We start from the raw sequence: 18865 nt of genomic DNA, 5'->3' as shown, positions 1-18865 counted from the left end.
AAGTGTATTCAAGTGAAAAAGACTTTAAAATAAGAGAGATTTTTTTCTTTGGGTTCATGACAACAAGAGAACAAATGCCTCATTCTACAGTATTTCTAAAATCTAATCTTAAAGTTTTTGCTTTAAAGAGTAGCTGTTTCCAATTTTTATGATTGTGCCTCTTCTATAGGTATTCATTAAGTCTCATAGAAAAAAAAGTCTCAAAACTGAATCCAAACAAAATTTATGAGTATTTAAGAAATACTGAATGTTGTAGTCCTAATTTCACCTAATTTAAAACCTTTTAAGAAGGATTCCTCAAATGCCAATTTTTCTTCATTGTGAGTGTCTCAGAGAGTCTTCTGATTCTATTTGAAGAGTTCTAAAACTAGCACTCAGCATTCTGATACACAGACAGATTTTTCTCATTATCATCTTTTCTTGGAGAACAGGATTCAAAAGAAACAGAAAATCCATCTTGGAATTTCAAGAGGTGACCTACCCCATTTGCACCCAGTGACCCCTTCCTCAGTGAGGAAACAAGATTTTCAATGGCCACATGCTCTGTGTGCCAGGTTTGTGCTCTGTCAACTGCCCAAGCCATTACCTGGTAACTCTGACAATTTAATCTCTTTTTACTGGAAGACTTTTAAAGAAGTTGCACAGTAAGGCATTGGAAGATGGAATGTTGGCCAGCTTCAGTGAAAGGAGTCACAATTTATTACCAGCAAAGACTGTCTTATATTTTAGCTCTAATCCAAAGATCTATGAATCTCATAAATAAATGAATGTCTTCTAACACAGAAATACATTGGCAGCTGAAATATAAACTATTATCCAAAGACACTGCCACATTCACAGAATTTTACATGAGACATTTGGGATGCTTTATGAACTTCACATACTTGAAGCATGTTTGCTAAGAAAATCTTGACTAAAACCTAGTTCTTCTTAAGAAATGGAGAATTGCATTCCATGGAGAATACAAAGTGGATGAATGAAGCTGAGATTCTAAAAGAGATGCTTTAAAAGGGCCTGTATTCATGGTAGAGATGATTTATTCCTGCAGTGCAAGTACCCAGAGGTGCTTCATATCTGGAAGTGTAAAAATGAGAGTCCTGAGTCTCACGCAGAAAGGGAAGATTAAGTCTGAGTCCTGTTAATGAGGCAAAATTTTATTTATGGCATTGAAAAATCTGAAGTTAAGCCATTCTAGGCTTTTGGGGAATTTTTCCCATCAGCAAGAATACAAAGCATCAGCTTCTTCAAGATATTTATTCATTTGTTTTCCTGTATCCAAAGTTTCCTCTTGCCTTGGCTGCTGCAGTGGCTGTGACACAGCTCCTGCATTGGGTAACTTCTCTAGGCCTGATGATTCATAGCAACTTCTGCACCAGGATAGATTTGTTTATTTTTCACTTGCATTTAAGAAGCTTTTCCCAGATTTTTAAACTTGTGTGCCTAAATTTCAAGTATTTAGAAGCTTAACAAACATAGGTTTAAAACTCAAAGAAGCCTGTTTGGTATAAGGCATCTCCATGACAAATGAATCCTATTAACCTTGTAAAGACTAAGTTCTTGAATTTAAGCACATGTTTGGGAACTTTGCTTTAAGACTCTTTAATTTTTAATAGAGAATTTGCCTAATATTTTTATTTACTTTTGAAGATAGATCTTCATTGGTCATAGCTTTTTCCAGAACTTCAGTAATCAGAAGGGAATGATTTCTGTGCACAGAATGGTGAGAGATGGATATTGTATTTTTTTTAAACTAACTGCCACTGAAATTAATTAAAAGACTCCCAATGATAATAAGTTGTTGAAACAGTACTTCATTAAAGTTATTCCCTAAAGTACCCCTTAGGGAATAAACAATGGGCTGTCCACTGAAGTCCTATTTATGACTGAAAGCTCTGTTTTACATATGTTCATTGAATTAAACCAAATCAATTTTATATTATCCACATGATTAGTGCACTTTTTTCAGAAGAAGCAATTTACCTGAGCTGCAGTGGATCCTTTAGTCACTGCCTAAACTATTCTGGAAAATAAACGTGGGTGGTTGGAGATGATGCATAAGAAGACTCAATAAGAGAAAAAAACTGTTAATATCTATTTCCTGGGGAAAAAAGGATTGTGATTTACTTTAAATTTATAAGACTTTATCAAAAATGCATTTAGATTTTCTCCCTGGGTTTTAGCAGTTCTCTAGTCTATGCTCAGGGCTCCAAGTGGAATTGTTTGCCAGACTCTTCAGGAATTACATGATTTAATATCTACAGAAACAGACAGTGCTCTGTTTACTTGAAAAATATTTTCTTTAAGAAGAGAAGAAAATTAACTTTGGAACATGGATTTACTTTCCAGCATTTCAGTGTACTACAGATGTAATGAAATAGTGCTCATTAGTAAAAACAAGGTATTACTGAACAGTCAGTGAAACTTCAACAAAGAGCTGTGAATATTGATTAAAGTGTACAAGAATTCCTGTACCAGTGATTTTTGGCCAGTTCTGTACAGACACCTTGCAAGCAAAGACCTTCTAAACCACTTTGTTTTTCACTTGGATCTCATTTTCTGCATCATTGGCACAGAATTCTTGCACAGAACAGTCATTGTGGTTTTAAGTCTGCTGTTGCCTTCGTGCAGGAAAGCCAGTATTTTTTAAATATAGATGGTAATAATATGTTCCCACTGACAAAATAATGTAGAAAACCATTCTGAAATATAGCTCTCTGGAAGCTGAGAGCAATGCAGCTGTTCACTGAGTCCTCTCCTGTTTCTTTTAAATCCAGAGCATCTGCCTTCCCAAACACTTCAACATTAAGTCTCCCTAATGAAGGCATTTAGGATTGCAGGAAGGAAAAACTGTTTTCCTGCATTCTGGGAACTATCACTAAGACTGGATGGGGATAATATGAAATGTAAATATTCTAGAAAAAAATAGTAAGGGAAGAGGCCAGGACAGGCTTTCACAACTGTAATTTGGGCTGGAATCTTTTCAAGCAGTGCTGGAGCAGTTTGCTGACAGTGCTACAAGACAAAATTGTCTTGGGGGAAAGGAATCACAGGTTTGATGTGGTAGCTGACCGAAAGTTACGCTGGGGTTGGAGGCATTTTAATGGCCAGAACATCCCTGGTGTGTTTGTTTCTGGTGTTACACCAAGTCTAGAGCTCTGCTCCAGCATTTCCAGTGAAATGTGCTGGTTAAACAGAGATTTTCTGCTGTGGGAGAGAAAAAGAGAAACTTTTGCAACAAAGAGAAGTTGATTTGCAGATTTTCCTCTGGTTCTGCATTTAGAGAGCTGAGCCCAGTTCTGAGCATTCCGTGGGCTTGCACTGTTGCACACAGTCACCATTAATGGTCCCGGTGCCTGTCAGTGCAGACATGCTTTCTGTGGTTAAAGCAGGAAATGCATTCATCTGTTTTACATAATATACACAGACCTGGAGAGAGCCCAAAGGGTCCATCCTCGTGTTTCTGTGCAACTTGAAAGAGAAAGTGAAGGAGTTTCAAGGGAGAGCAGTAACAGAGGGTGGAAGGAAATAACCCTTTTCTTCCTCGGATTGAGCTGCTGCCTTCTGTGTGCTCCGAGCAACAGCAGCTCTTGGAGGTGAGTAGCAAGGGATAAAAGAAATGAATAGAAAGATGGATAAATATTTCCTTCCTGCTATAGATGCCTTATTTTCCTTAACTGATCTGTTTGCTGGGAGTTTTAGCTGAGGTGAGTGGGCATTAAAGCTTCGGATGTTTGAAATGTATTTCTGGGGCTCTGTATTGAGGGAATGCTGTGGGCTTTTAACATGAAGGAATTAGGATTTCTTGGATCTTTTGCTTGTGATAAAATATGCAAGAATGTGTTATTTCTGTGATCATTAGGAATAGAGGAAAAAATTCCATTGGCTCTCTTTTACCTAAACAAGTAGAATTATTCTTTTATTCTTAGGGCTCTGAAAATCATCCGTTCCATAACCAGGAATGTTTTCCTCCCAAACTGGGAGCTGGGGATGGTGCTGGCAGATCAATTGCATAACTGTTACATGTGCTGATTTCAGGATCAATAGATACACTTTTCCAACAGGGAGAGGGATTTATGTCTGCAGTTATGTTGCAGAGAAGCTGGAGGGAATGGGGGCAGGAAACAAGGAATTTTTCTCACTGCAAGTGCCACAGTACTTTTGAGTTTAGGATGTGTTGGATAGCTCATTTTTTTCTTCTTAGCACTGATGAGAAAAAGAGTTTTGCTAAAAAAAAAATCCAACAGTGCAAGAAAATTTCTGTCTGTGAAACCTCTGAAGTCTGGTCAGGTAATCTAACAGTTGTCCAGCAAGCCTCTGATTGCATTTTGCTGTAGTTTGAAGATGCAGAATGTTTCTATGCTGCCTAGTACTTTAGATATTGATGTATATTCATTTTCAAACAGTTGAAAAAACCAGGAAAGAAATGTATTCTTTTCTAGAACATGAACTTTTTCAGTCATGTATATAAACCAACATATAGGAGCATTCAGGAGATGTTTTTCCCCTGTAAATTTGGATCTGCATTATGATTAAAGTGCCTGGTGAAATTAAATTCACATACTTAAAAAGAAGCTATCAATTCCCTTCCTCTCTCACTCTTCCTACACATTATTCATCTGGTATGTGAAAAGCTGTTCTGTGGCTTCCACATAAAAGCAAAGGGAAAAGAAAGCCAGGGATGATTTTGTTAAATAACGATTATTTTCGGGATCCTTCTAAAGCACAAAACAAAATGTTCTCCAGATACAGTGAAAAAATATATGTAATTTCAGATAATCACATGTTATATACCAGAAAGCTGCTATGTTAAAAGCACATTATGAAGATTTTAAAAGCAGACACTAAAAACTTAGGAAGTGCCAGAATTATGGTTGCCTCTACAATTTTCACTTGGTTTCTTGTGCATATGCATTGTGATACAGCCTTAAAGTGCACATCACAAACATTTTTTTCCAGTAATCTGTGAGGGCAGAAGTTATTAATATATTCAGAAGCTTTTATGTAGTGCCTGTCACTACAGCACCTGCTGCACAAAAGCTCTGAGCAGTGTGGGGCTGGAGTGTCCACCTCACAGATTGGAGGGGTGTGCAGGGCAGCAGAGAGAGATTTGAAGATGCTGATTTTGACTGCCTCACTTGAGATGTGTACCTCTGGTTTTCCAGACCCATTAGATAAGGCAGCTCTTTGCATGCTTAGAGAATAATGTCTTACTCAATTCTGTTGTGGAGTCTCAACAACCTGAAGATTTACATGTCAGCTGTGCTGTGAAGATGAGCACCTTGTTTAAATGATTTATTCTTTTCCCCCTGGAAGTCTGGCAGGAGAAAGAAACAGATCTCCAGGGCCTTCTCCACTTCCTTTTTCCACAGTTCCCTGACCCATCCACAACTTTTGCAGCCAAGCCATCATACAATTTCTCAGGGAATGACTGTAGAATATTGTATAAGATTATGTAGCCAACAGCAGCCATGTGAGAGCTCTGGTAAAGACTTCAGAATATCAATTAAAACAGCCCCAGACCTTCTGCCACAGAGTTCAGCACCAGGGTTTTGTCAGCAGAGCTGCTGCAGGGAGTTACAGGTGACAAACTGACCCAAAGGTGGAACCTTCACCAGCACCCATCAGGTATTTCCCAAGAGAGAAACAGTGTCTGAAATCTTGGATTCCATTGGAGCCTCTGGAGGACAGTGTGCTGTGAGTTCAACTTGTTTCATTACCTTCAGACCTCTCCAGCTGAATTTTGTCTCTTTTGAAATTTTCTTCCTCTCTTTTGTATTTCTAATCCTACACTTTACCATTCCAAGGCACGATTTTTCTTCTCTTAATTCTAAGTCTGGGATAGAGTTTTAGGATGTGCTTTGTAGGCCAAACCAATCAAGAAGTTGTTCTGCCTTTAGCTATTTGTTTCCTTTCCCACTTGTAGTCCATCATCCTGCACTCAGCTCCTCATCCTCAGTTTTGCCACTCAGTATTTTCTGAGGCAATGCTGTGAAATGTAGCATTGAAATAACCCAAGTTACTTCTTTAAAAAAGAAGTTAAATAATGCACATTAAAGGGTTAAGGAGATTTTCAGTGTTTCTTTTTAAAGTGAGCCTAGAAAGAATATTTTAATCTCCATTGAAATGAATGGTATGGTTTTTTTGCCATTAGATTTTTAGTATTAGTCAATAGATTGAATCTGTAATGTGTAATTTCTAGTAGTGGTAGCCTTCATAACATAATAATCTATGATAGCTATGCTGTAAGCATTAAATGTTGGACATAAGAGCATGCTATGAGTGCTGCATGATTATTGATATTATGAGTGGGTAAATTATACTTGATTAATTTATGGAGCTCTAATCTTGTCCAGCACCAAGCCCTTGTTTCTGCTGGAAATTTGGCACTATTTTGCAATTATAAAGCAGCCCTGAGCTGACAGAATGTGATTTATGCAGTTTTTAATGGGTTGAAAAGGAGCTGATTTATGGGTTGCATTGTGGTATTTGTTTCAGCATGGTCTTAGTAAAAAGTGCCCAGTACAACTTCAGACTTGTGTGACTGGAGCACTTTCCCTCACTCTCCTGCTGGTGTTTGAGGTGAACAAACCTCAAATGAAAACAAGTAAAGGATTTCCAGTTCTGCATTAGTGTTTTCCTGCTCTGTGGTTTTGACCTGAACACTCAACAGACTCGTGTGGTAAAGGGAGAGTGGAGCACAAAGCTGTTGGGAGGAGAAATCTGCTTTCCTGGGGAAATGGGAATCTTTTCCTTAATGAATGGCCATCAAATGAAATCTGATTAAGCACAGAAGTTATGAAAATCCCAAAGGCCTGTATGGTGAACAGAATTAGATTCCTGTTTGATTTGTAGCAGACACTCTACCTTTGCATTGCATTGCAGTTTGATTTTTCTTTTTCTACTCTCAGAAAGGGATGTCTGGGAGAGGTAACTTTGCATGGTAGGATATTTTCCATCTTTTTTGGCACTTTACAATAAAGGCTCTCACTAAAGCAGCTGTAGGGAACCTTAGTGAATAGTGAAACTTCCTAAAATAAATTAGATGAATGACTGATCTGATTTACACATTTCCTGCTGTGACCAGAGAACTTTCTCATCGTTTCCAAGCATTGAAAAAAAATTCTATTCAAACTTAATTTTTTTTTAAGTTATGGAATTTTTCATGGCACAAGAATTTTTGTTAATATATCTAGTGTTTATGAAAGCACTTTCCTTTGATTTATATTGTTTAACTTATTTTTTACTGGAGAGTCCTGTGGCAGATCCTCAGTTGATATAATCTGTAATAGATCAACTGATTTCATAAGAGCTGGAAGGATTTATAACACTGATACTGGATCTGCCCTTGAAAAGTTATTTTCCAAAGTGCTTGGTTGTCTGTGGTCGGAAAAGATTTTGTGGTTAGAGAACTGGATTAAGGAAAGGATCTGTTGTTCTCAGTTCTTCAAAACTTCGGAAAATTCATTAAAATCTATGCTGTAGTCTGTCTTGTAAAGCTGGGCTAACCTTCTTTAGAATATTTAAATTGCAATCTCTTCAAAAAAAGATTCTTGTTTATCAATTATTTTCTTGGTTGTTTTTCCATCTTATTTTTTGGAATTGTTAAATAGCTCCAAAAATACTCTAGACCTGCCCTGCAGCTTTTATACCAACAGTTTTTGAATTCTAAGTTGGAAAAAATCCTGAAAAATTCTTTGGCAGGACTGTAGAGCCCATCACTGTGGGTGAGCCTGAGCCATTTACAAATAGGGGCTGGTTTGCTGTGAGCAGTGATCACACAATAATCATGTTATGACAGAGATCTAAAACAAGAATGAAGATGTCAGAGCTACCTAGCAGCAAATGTAAATTTAATCTTAAGATAAAAGGATATCAAATATACCCAAGTGGCTTTTTGCCAGAGATGCTAATTAGAAAAAGCTGGATTATGCAAAGCCATTTGTTCCAAATGGCTCTTCAGGGATCAGGTTAAGGAGGAGTTTCCCCTGTGTGGTTTGGTCTTGTTTACAGAGGTTGTTAATATTTGCAAAACCATCTCAGTGAAAAAAAAAACCCATGTCAAGTGAATAAAAGAGACTTAAATGGAACTTCGGAATTTTCAAGTTTCAGTGAAAAAAAAAGATTATGAGGAAAAGCTGTAAATTGCAGATAGTATCAATGGTAGAAGGTTCCCCTCTTACAGCCTGGATCCTTTTCTCTTTGAGACAAGAGGGATGAATAATTTTGGACATAGTAAACAATTGCTGTACCCAACAGCAGTTTCAGGACCCAAAGAAATGAATTCTGAATTTCATCTCAAGTGGTGCTTGGGGCTCACCTCAAAAGGTTTGAAGGAGTAAGAGCCAAAATACAGTTTTATTTTGGGGGGGAATAGGAGGCCCAGTACATCCAGGTGCTTAATTTCTAGGAAAGGGCCCATGTAAAAATGAGGTGATCAGGAAAAAAAGAAAACCCTAAAATAAACAGTCCAGAAAGGAAGATGCCTACAAGATGACTTAAAGTTGATAAAAACTATGTTTGAAACCAAGGTGAAAAACTATGCCCATGACTAAAGATAAAACTGTCATAAACCACAATAAGTGGCAGTGGAAAAATTAAGGAGATACTGCAGGGAGAATGTTGGTATTCAAAAATTAAAGTTTGCCAGGATGGATGGAGCAGGATCACCTCAGAAACTCTGGGCATATTTCTCCTTCCCCCTCCTGAGCCCTGAAATGGTGCTCCTGTCACAGGGAAGGATCCTCCTGCCAAAGCCACTGCCAGGAATGTCCTCTCTATTAAACACACATCCATCCGTTATCCCAAGACTCCAGAGGACATTGCGAGTGGTAATCATACCTTTCAAAGTAAATTAAATTCCTTGTATCCCTTTTACTCAAAGAGGATAAATGAAACCCAGAGGGAAGGGAAAGGTTGCTCTAGGCCAACAGACAAGTCAGTGGTAGGGCTGTACAAAGAAAAAAATCAACAGATCTTCCAGGTTTGGGGTCTCTTGACTCATGCACAAGACATGCTTTATGAAAAGTGACACAAGAAATGTAAATAGTGTCCAGTTTATCAATATCTGCCTGAAGTAAACCACACTGAAGCATAAATACCATAAAACTTGGGGTTGAATCCTGAGCTGACAACACTGGCTGTGTGAGAAGCTCTCTAAAATAATATCTAATTAATCATGAATTTGCTGTTGTGCAGCCAGTGGAAATGTATCAGTTTATAAATAGTGTACATAGATCTCCCTGGCTGCATGACAGGATTACTGCTGTGAAATTTTTGCAAATCTTTGAAATCCTGCAAAAGGAGGCATCATCAGGCAGCAGAGGAAGGGATAACAAAGAGAGGAGGAGCCTGGGGAGAGGCAGAAATACAAGACTGGCCCTGTTAGCAGAAAGCTGAATTTTAACCTGCAAATACAGGTTTAAAATCTGCAAATGTGATACTCCATTATTTAAATATGTAGTAGCACAGTCCCTCCTCTGACTGTGCTACCTTCAAAGATGTTTCAGTTTTAATAGATTATGTGACATTTAAAAATCCAACTGTGGAGAGAGTTGCTAATATATTTAGACTGGGGAGCTTCATTTTGGTCATCTCTGCCTCCAGCTTCCTCTTAAAACATTTAATGGACCTTCATTCCTCTTGGCTTCTCTGAAGTGGGGACTTTAATTTATTTATGCTGATGAGGAACTTTTCAATATCCTCTTCCCCTCCTGTCATTACAGAGAAGAGAGCAACCATTTTTAAAGGAAACTGTTTTTTATCTAGAACATGCAAAATTAAAAAGATACTGGAAAATGCAGCATAATTCAGGCTCACAGCACTCTCGAGACCTAGTTAAAGAATACCTGTTAATGGATTAATTTTTCATGCTCCACATATGCAGAGAAATGCATTTCAGGGAATATATAGCCTAAAATATAAAATCAATTTAAGAAGTTATGTGATGAAATGGTAGAAGCTGATGAAAGCACTGATTTGTTTGAGTATCCCATGATTTGTTAATTGTAGAGCAAATTCCTGACCCTTGTGCAGTGGCTGAAGAGGAAAATGCCACACGTGGCTGATCTGCCAGTTACTGGAATATTTAATTCAGCCAGCTCTCCCTCAACCTTCTGCTTCTGGTTAATCTGTTTTATGTCATTTGGCACCCAAGTATTCCTTTAGAATATTCCTTTAGATTATTCCACATGAAGGATGGCTCTCTCCCTCCTGTCTTCTACTGAGGCTGCTTGTGCCAACTTTGTGCACCAAATTCCTTCAGATTTGTTCTCTGGTCTTTCCTTGTTCTTTAATTCTTTCTATAAAAAGTTAATCTCCCTCCCCCAAAAATCTTAAGATTTTCTTAGAAGTCATGTAACTTAAATTAAACCATGGGCTATTGAGCCCTTATGACTCACTTTACCAAGCTCTGCTGAATAATCACGTGGCCCAGAAAATTTAATTTATTTCTATTGTCTATCTGCAAAATCTATTAATGCTCTTCAAGAAGAAATAAGCTCTGTCACTCACAGAAAACTGAGCTATCAGACCCTAATGTTATTTTTGCAGCACTAAATTTTTTGCCAAAATTAGATCTCAGTCTCTTGCAAGATTCTCCAGACATGATCACCAGGCACCACTTCCTCAGCAGCACTTGGCAAGATGGACAAACACATCCAAGTATCAAAATTTCAGAATGTAAATTTCTGATTTTTACTTTGGAGGAATAAGCCTTGAAAATTTGATGCACATGCACTCTGCTGGTTCAAAAACCAGATGGCCAAGGGGATCCATCCCTTTTTCTTGCCCCCCTCCTCCTGTTAAAATAAAAAAAGGCCAGGGGGATATATGCAATTTTCAAGGGGATGTAATTCACACCCCTGGCAATGGTAATAAAGCCAAAGGACTGTTTCTCTCCCTGTGTCTGCAAGTCAAAAATCTTCTCCCTTGTTTTCAGTGCCAGACAAATAAAACTGGACCTATTTTATGGCACAGGCTCAGTGCCCCATGGAGACTTTACACCTGCACTGCTGCTGGAAGTCAGCTAAAAACACTGCCCAGATTAGAGAAAAGCAGCAGGATCCTCTCTCCTCTCCCTTTACTCCAGATAATGAGAATTTCTTCCATTTTTTCTTATTTTTTTCTTATCTGGAAGATGAAAGATAGGTGAAAATTCCTTTTCAATACAGGATTGTATTGAACAATCATCTGAAAGGTGATAAATGCAATAATCCAGAGAAATTAGTGCAGTGAAACCCAATTAAAATGGGAGAGAACTGTGGTGATCTGCAAATCCAGAGCAGGCAATTTATGCCAAATGACACATCAGATTATTTTCTTCTGAGCATAAAATTGCACAGCAGCTTCCCAAATACCATTATCAATGCCAGTTACTGTTATTTGCACATGTATCAAGACACAAATAATATCTTCATTCCATAACTGCTGAAACACTGTCTGATGCTTATCCCACTGAGCTACTTTGTTTGGGAGTAGTTAATGATTTTTCATTCAGAATTCATAATAGAAAGCAACACACCCCTGAATGACTTTTAGATTTTTATGGACCATAGATAGGTGGCTACTACAGAAATTCCCAGCAGTTCAGCTGTATCCTGGTCTACAGAGTTCTCACTTCTCTCTCAGGTGGGAATGGAGCTGGATTCATAAGCAAACCATGAAACAGCTCTTCCCCCACTCTGAAAGACAGAGCCCGGTTTGAGAGGGGGGAAAATCCCTGGAAATTTGCATTAAACATTGCTGAAGATTCAAAATAGCATTTCAAAGATGCTTGTGAAATCCTTGGAATGAAATATTGAACAAGGGTTTAAAAATGAACTCTGATTATTCAAAGTAAGCAGCATAGAAAGAAAATTTGTATTGTAAGAAGAGAAATGAAATGTTTACTTTTTATATGTCTGCTCATTAAAAATGTGATTAAATTGATAAGGTGAGATAAGGAGACCAGGTGTCACGTATCTCACTGAAGAAAGCCAGTCAGCATCAGATTTGACTTCAAACTAAATTCCCCTGTAACTGTGCATCCTGGCAGGGCTTGGTTTTATTACATGTCCTCATAGAAACTGTTACCTTGCTGTATTTGTAGGAAGTTGTTGCTGGTGCCATCCCATCTTTGCCTCAACCCTCATTAGCCTCTGCTCTCATTTTCTCCAAAGATTAATCTATTTTGGGGAGAGTCATGGCAGGAATTTGTGCTGGTGCAGTGAGGTCTGGCTGTGGAGGCTGAGCCCTGTGAAGTTTCCTCTGTTTGCATGGAATGTCCAGGAGGGGATGAAGAACTGAGCCTGCAGGAAGGTGTGGACAGGCAATCTCTGCCTCTGCTTGTGCAGCTGAGTGGATCCACATCAGAACAGCCCAAACCCACAGCCATTATATGATTCATACCTCCAGCTGGGGCAGCAAGATCTCAAATTAGGTCTGAATATGCACATCCTTCGTGTACAGCTGCACGCTGCAATCATTGAAAATATTTTTCTGTGCAGTCATTCTGCACAGCATTCAGGTTTGGTTAAAAACCCCAAAACAGTTACATTATCCATTTGTGCACCCTCAGACCTCACAAACTGTGAATTCTACCATGTTCAGAGCAAGGACAGGAGAGCTCTGGGGAACTTCCCCAGCCTGTGACCAGTCAGAAATTGCTGGGCTCTAGGATTTAGCTCAAGAAGCTAAAAGGCAGAGTTCTGGAGCAACATTCAGAGATGAAGTTTCTCTTTCCAGCACTGGATAAACCTGACTCAGGTCCCACTACACATTTTAGCTTTCTTCCTCTGTAAAGCACTTGGGTATATAATTACAAAACAGGATTATGTAAGACTCAGCTGTTATGTTGAAGTAACAACTGGAAAACATGACACTAATACATGATACTAAGCTACTTCATGTGGGCTTTTTATTCTTAATGACTGTAGAGTGCCCAGGTTAGTTTGTAAAACAAGATGTCAAGGACCACTTTAATTTAAAATTTGTGTCTTCAAGCCTCAAGTGGCTTTGCAGTTGCCATGATAAAATGTATTTACTGAGTGCCAAAGAGCATCATGGAAGAAGAGAGTTGTTTTCCTTCTTAAATGGTCAAAACATAAGTTAAACCTGCCTTTAGGCTAGCTCAGCATAGCCTGAAGCCATCCTGGAATGGTTTCAACAAATAAGAAAAGTTGGCAATTTGGAACACAAACATTTGGGTTTTTTCAGCTGGCTTTGCCAGTTTTGGCTTGGGAGATGTCAAAGCTTTTCACTTTTAATGTTGCCTAAATACAAAGTAGCACTGCCCTTCTCCCCTTGCCCTTCTGCCAGCTCTGGGGGCCAGGGGTGGAGAAACATGGAAAAAAAAAAAAAAAAAAAAGAAGAAAAAAAAGAATCAGAGGGAAGAAAAGCCAGGAGGGATGAGGAGACCTGAAGAACCCTTTAATGGAGCTGCAGTTAACTCTTGTTTACAGCCCTTTCACTGTGCATTTAGGCACTGGAGCGTTATAAATATGACTGTGTAAGACAGTGCTGTAATAGATGCCAAAATCTAATTCTAACTCTTGCCTTATCTTGTTTTATTTGAAAATCATCATGCATGCTGCTCAGATGAATGAGATACATTATTGAGGAGGGGTTAGGAGCAGCCTGGCTGAGCGAGGCAGGCTCAGCACTGGGGAGCTGGGTTGGGTTTACAAAATCTCTGGTGCTGACTGTGCCCCTCTAAAATCAAGCTCCCAAACCCTCTCCCACTCTGACCTCCATGAGAAGCAGCTATTTTGTAACCAAGTCCATATTATCAGCAGACTCTGTGATGGATTTTTTTTGATTTTCAACATGTAGTTACATAATATAATGTGTAATGCTGCGTGCATAGCCATATTCAGTATGGACATATTATACAGATACAGACTACAGAATAGCTACTGAATTGTGCTGCATAAGCCAAGAAGAGCAAACATGAGCGCAGGGCATCTCTTCTGCCCTGGAAACAGAGATGTTCTGCATCCCCCCTGCAGCTGTGAAAATCCAGCTGCTGGTGAGAGTTGAGGTCACTGAGCACAGTGAAGTGCACAGGGGCTGGAGCCACCATGGGTGTCTCGTTTTTGCCACCCCAAGCTCAGGGCTGAGATGTTCCCTGAGTTTCCCATCACCTACTGGCACTGCCAGGCTCTGCCATCCTACGAGAGGCTGGTGTTGACACCAGGTCTCTGCACGAGGGCTTTTAACAGCAGGACAGGTTTCCTGCAGAGCAGGCATGGGCAAATGACCATATTTCTGTCAAATCAGCCAGAGCTGTGTTACACTTTATGCCAGCTCTGTGCTTTATGCCAGACTGATGCCAACTGGGGGATGACAGACAATTCTTGATACAGCACAAAGTGCAAGTGGTGCAGAGAAATGATACCTGATCCAGCAAAAAGCCTGCAGGAACAGTGTGGACTAATCAATGTATTTTAAACAATCTGAGAGGGCAGAATGAATTTCTATTGGCTCTGCACTTTGTACCATTGGAATTGTGGTCATTTTGATCATTTACTGAATGCCCTAAAACTCAATTTATTGGATACCAGTCCAAGAGTCTGTAAACTAAGACCTGCTTGACATGTCTGTATCTTCTAAGGGAAGAAGATATAAATTCTTGTGGAAGAAAAGCTGTGTTAGGGGGTCTGAGCTGCTGTATCTAATCCCATGCCATGCATATATCATGGAAATACATAATTCCTCCCATCCAACAGCCTGCAAATGGGGAATGCTGCTTAGCTCTCCATTTTAGAGCTCACAGCCATGCAGATGCTGCAGAGATAGAACTGGGTTTGGGTTACTCAGAGATCTTTAGCACAGAGTTCACTTTACAAATCCTTTGCCTCCATTTCCTTATTGAAGCAATAACAACATCCACAGAAGTATTTTATTTTCAGCTTTAAGCCTTCTGTTCAGGTTTCACTGTGTTTATTGTGAGTCACATGTTTTGGGCAACACACCCCTGTGTTTTTGTGAATGTGATCTCTGCATGATCCCACCAGGAATGCACAAGACACATAACTCATAACTCCGGAGTGAATCCCTAGAATGGCACCTGGGTGCAGAGTCAGCATGTGAAGAAAATTACCAAGTCCTAGCACATGTCAGGGAAGTAAAGCCTAATGGATCAGGTGCCTGGAAGCAGGATATGAGCTATTGAGTATAAAATGTCCTTTTAAACTCCTGGGGAGGTGTTCTGTTTGCTGATTTATTGCCCACATGAGATGTCATCCCAGCTCTGGTATCAATTTCATCCCTCTGCAGGGAGGTCATGGGGACAGAGCAACACCTGCTCTGCTCATCTTGGGGCATCTGGGTTAGGCTCAGGCTTGGCTGAGCAGCACCTGGGGAGATTCTGCTGCTGCATTAGCCCTGCCTGCTTTTGGGCACGAAGGAAGATCTGTGGCTTTCAGGGCTGTCAGTCTGGGATCCCCCAGTTTGCTTCCCCCAGCACTGAGGGACGAGATGGGTGGGATTCTAGCAGGGGTGTCTTAGCCATGGGATGCAAATGATGCCTTGTCTATCACCCTGCCTTCTTTCCAAATAAATGTGTGCATTCTAAAGCCACTATCTGAACTCATCATCTAAAGGCTGTACTGATAGCCAGATGGCAGAATCATAATTTTTTGTTCTTTCAAGCTTTTCCCCAGTAGCTTTAAATAGAAGAATAAATTTTCCACAGAGAAAGAATCTTCTATTAATAGCATTAGATCATTTCAGCACTTGAAAGGAAGAAATTAGTTGAGGGTTTTTATAAGAGTTTTTTTTTAATACTTTCTAAAATATTATAAGTTCTTTTATTGCGCAGGCAAGAGTGTCCGCCTTCAGAGTTTTAATTACTAGGGAAAAAAAAATTCTCCTTCTCTGAGTTCAAAAAACAAATATAGTGAATAAGATTATGTGAAATGACTTAAAATAAACATCTTCAAACAATCTGTCCCTATGTGTCAGTTCTCTGTCATGCTTTGATAATCTCATTCTGTTGTTGAAATAGATTTACACAGATTGCAGAGGAGGCTTGGAGCTGATTGAAAAGATTTCTGCTTATCCAGTGCACTGAATTGCCAATCAGAGGTGATGTTCTGGGGAGCAGACTCAATAAATTCCTCACTGTATTTTCTCATAACTGAGAAAATTCAGCCAGTTCCACTCCTGTGATCACACATTCTACGATCTCTCCTCATTCATTAAAGAAAATGAGAGGAAAACAAGCTGCAGGCTTCACCGCCTTTTCCAAATAAACTTTGTTATCCTCTTATGTAAAACACGGGGATATTCCAAGTGGCAAGGAGCTTTATACACAGCTTCACTTAAAAGCAAAACCATAAAACATGTTTTGTTCTGCAGTCACTAAAATTCCAGTCATTTATAGCAATGAATGGGCAATGTCAAAGGAACATATGGTATTTTTAGCTCTGCTTCATTACCCAATGTTGTGAACAAACCCTGAATACTTGTAATGTCTACAAGCTTTCTCAGAGAAGAAAGGCTGTTCCTGCATAGTCTTGATTAAAGTCAGGCTGTTCCTGTGCAGAGGCTCAGCAAACTGCACTGAGCAGGGAGGGGAGGCTGCAGGATGAGCAGTCAGAGCTGTGCAGAGGTGAAATGACAGCAGAACAGGCTGTGAAAGCAGAATGGCTGGAGAGAAGGGGAAGGGTAGCCCAGTGAGAAAGGGAAGAGTCTCTGGTAGGGAGATACGATTTCAGTGTGACCAACTCCTTGTCTATGGGCAGGAATTTAGGACTGAATCTCTGTGTTAGAGGCAGATAAGCTCCAGCCAACAGGACTGAGCCAGGGCACGCTAAGGCACAATCACACAGGCCTATAAATGCTGTACTGCTGATGGGCACATTTGATACCAAGAGCCTCTGTTAATGTTTCACAACATCTTTTTACTCTTGTGTGTTTGCTCTTTGAATCCGTTTGACCCCCCAGTGAATTTGGTTTATGATTAAGTTGACCTTTTTTCCTTTTTCCTCTCACTGCACAAGATCCTTGACCTGGTTTGCTCTGCCCTGCTCAGTCCAGACATGAACCAAAGGAAGAGGGGTCTAGCTTCTTCTCAATAAGTTCTGGCATTTCAGAATGAAGGATGCTTTCCCCCCTTGTTTCTAAATATTTCTTAGGCAGCTTCAAACAGATTTAGTTTGGATGTAACTTACACTGTACAGGAAGGGACATTGGATGAACTCATTATCTTGGAACAGTGTGGAGCAGTGTGGCAAGCACTGAACACCCTCCCAGTTCTTATAAAAGCCTGTGGATTTCAGAGTTTCTTGGAACATCACAGGACCAAATCCAAATTATGCCTAGACCAGTGAAATTCAATGCTGTCATTACACAAAACAATCCACAAAGTCACAGCAGTCTGAAATCTCTACAAATGCTGGAGAATAATTACATGAATTTCAAGAGAGTTGTATGGAAATCCTCTGATATCTTTGTTATTATTACACTCATAAATAATCTCTTTTTGCAGCTAAGATATTGTCACTTCCTCTATTGGTTCTCATGGAGGTTTCTGGTACAAGGAAGCTCTCAGGAGATTTTTGTGGCTTTTTAGTGGTATCCCCCAAAACACACAGAGGCTCCCTCTGAGGAAGCAGTTATTACAATATTGTGGGGGGTTCTTGTTCCCAGCTCTCTGTGACTCATGCAGGCAGCTGAGAACACAGTTAAAATATGAGTGCTGAAAAGAAACTGAGAAGAGGGAGTAGTTATTCCACTTCTCTTTCTCTTGGAAGAACTAAACCAAACATAAATTTAGGTCAGACAGGGTAAAAATATTCCATGCTGGTTTTCCTTCCAAGCTGTTTGGGCTTAGTGAGACATAAAAACAGGCCCAGGGTATGGCTGAAATTAACAAGACTATTATTTACTTGTTTAATAAAAACCTCTTGCACTGAAACAGAAATTCAGTTCAGATTCTGTGGTGGTTATAAAATGATAGTTTTGTCACAGAGTTGGTTATTCCTTTTGTGTAAAAAGTAATAAATTAAGAACTAAAAAAATAGGAGAATAAAGCAAGAAAAGAAAGTCAAATATTCCTGCTGATGAAAGGCAAATGTTAGAAAAACACTCATTAGAGGCTTCAGTCTTGAAAACATGTCCTGAATGAAAATCAAGAGCTGGAGACTAAGGAGCTGTCTGGGTAACTTGGTTTAAAAAATGTGAATTTGAAACTTGTGGCCAGTAAAATGAACAAAATTTGCCTGTACAAACAGAGAGCCTCCTGTCATGCTATGGTTTGGGAAATGGTTGTTACATCTTGTACTTTTGCATAAGTCCTGGCCAGAAGAACAGAAGTGGAATCACGTGAACACCTCTCAAAATTGTAAATTCTCCACATTTTCTTTCTTTTTTTCCACCATTACATTATCAATTAAGTGTCTAAACACACAACTGGAGTAATCTTACCTATTCAGACAAAGTGTGCACAGCAGGACTTTGCAAATTCAAATTCAAATTTTCCAAAACATATTGTGATTCACAAAGAACAGCCAAGCAGCAGTGTCTGTTTGTGGGGCATGGTGCAGAGAGGGTCTGGTGTTCCAGGGCACACTGAGGCTGCTCCATCTCTACCCTGCTGGCCCCAGCCCCTGAGGTTCCTTGACAGAGCCATGGGAAAACGTTGAGTAGGAAAATGTTGAGTAGGAAAATGTTGAGTAGGAAAATGTTGAGCAGCTCAGGAGTTGCTGCATCCTCTCCTGTTGGACCCAGAGGCTGCTGCAGGAGGAGCAGGACAACACTGACACAGGTGACACTCAGAGGAACCTGCCAGCACTTAAAGGCACCTCTGGAGGGTTTTACCAGTAGAATTCTAAAATATATCTATAAAAAAGCCATTTCTCAGCAGTTACCATGTACATTTTTCTTT

General features: G+C 39.6%; 1 protein-coding gene across 3 annotated transcripts in view; it reads left to right on the top strand.

Moving 5' to 3' along the window:
- Positions 1 to 18865, top strand: part of PHACTR3 (phosphatase and actin regulator 3) — a 100141-nt gene that overhangs the window by 23559 nt on the left and 57717 nt on the right. The window contains exon 1 of one of the 3 annotated variants that reach the window (XM_036395556.2): positions 3382 to 3593. The exons of the other annotated variants lie outside the window; for them this stretch is intronic. The gene's annotated coding sequence lies outside the window, so the exon portion shown is untranslated. Of the gene's footprint in view, positions 1 to 3381; positions 3594 to 18865 lie in introns of those variants that run through there. 3 annotated transcript variants of the gene reach the window in all.

The sequence above is a fragment of the Molothrus ater genome, chromosome 17 (assembly GCF_012460135.2).
Source record: "Molothrus ater isolate BHLD 08-10-18 breed brown headed cowbird chromosome 17, BPBGC_Mater_1.1, whole genome shotgun sequence".
Lineage (NCBI taxonomy): Eukaryota > Metazoa > Chordata > Aves > Passeriformes > Icteridae > Molothrus > Molothrus ater.
The sequence above is the reverse complement of the archived record's forward strand: the minus strand, read 5'-3'. Positions and strand labels throughout refer to the sequence as shown.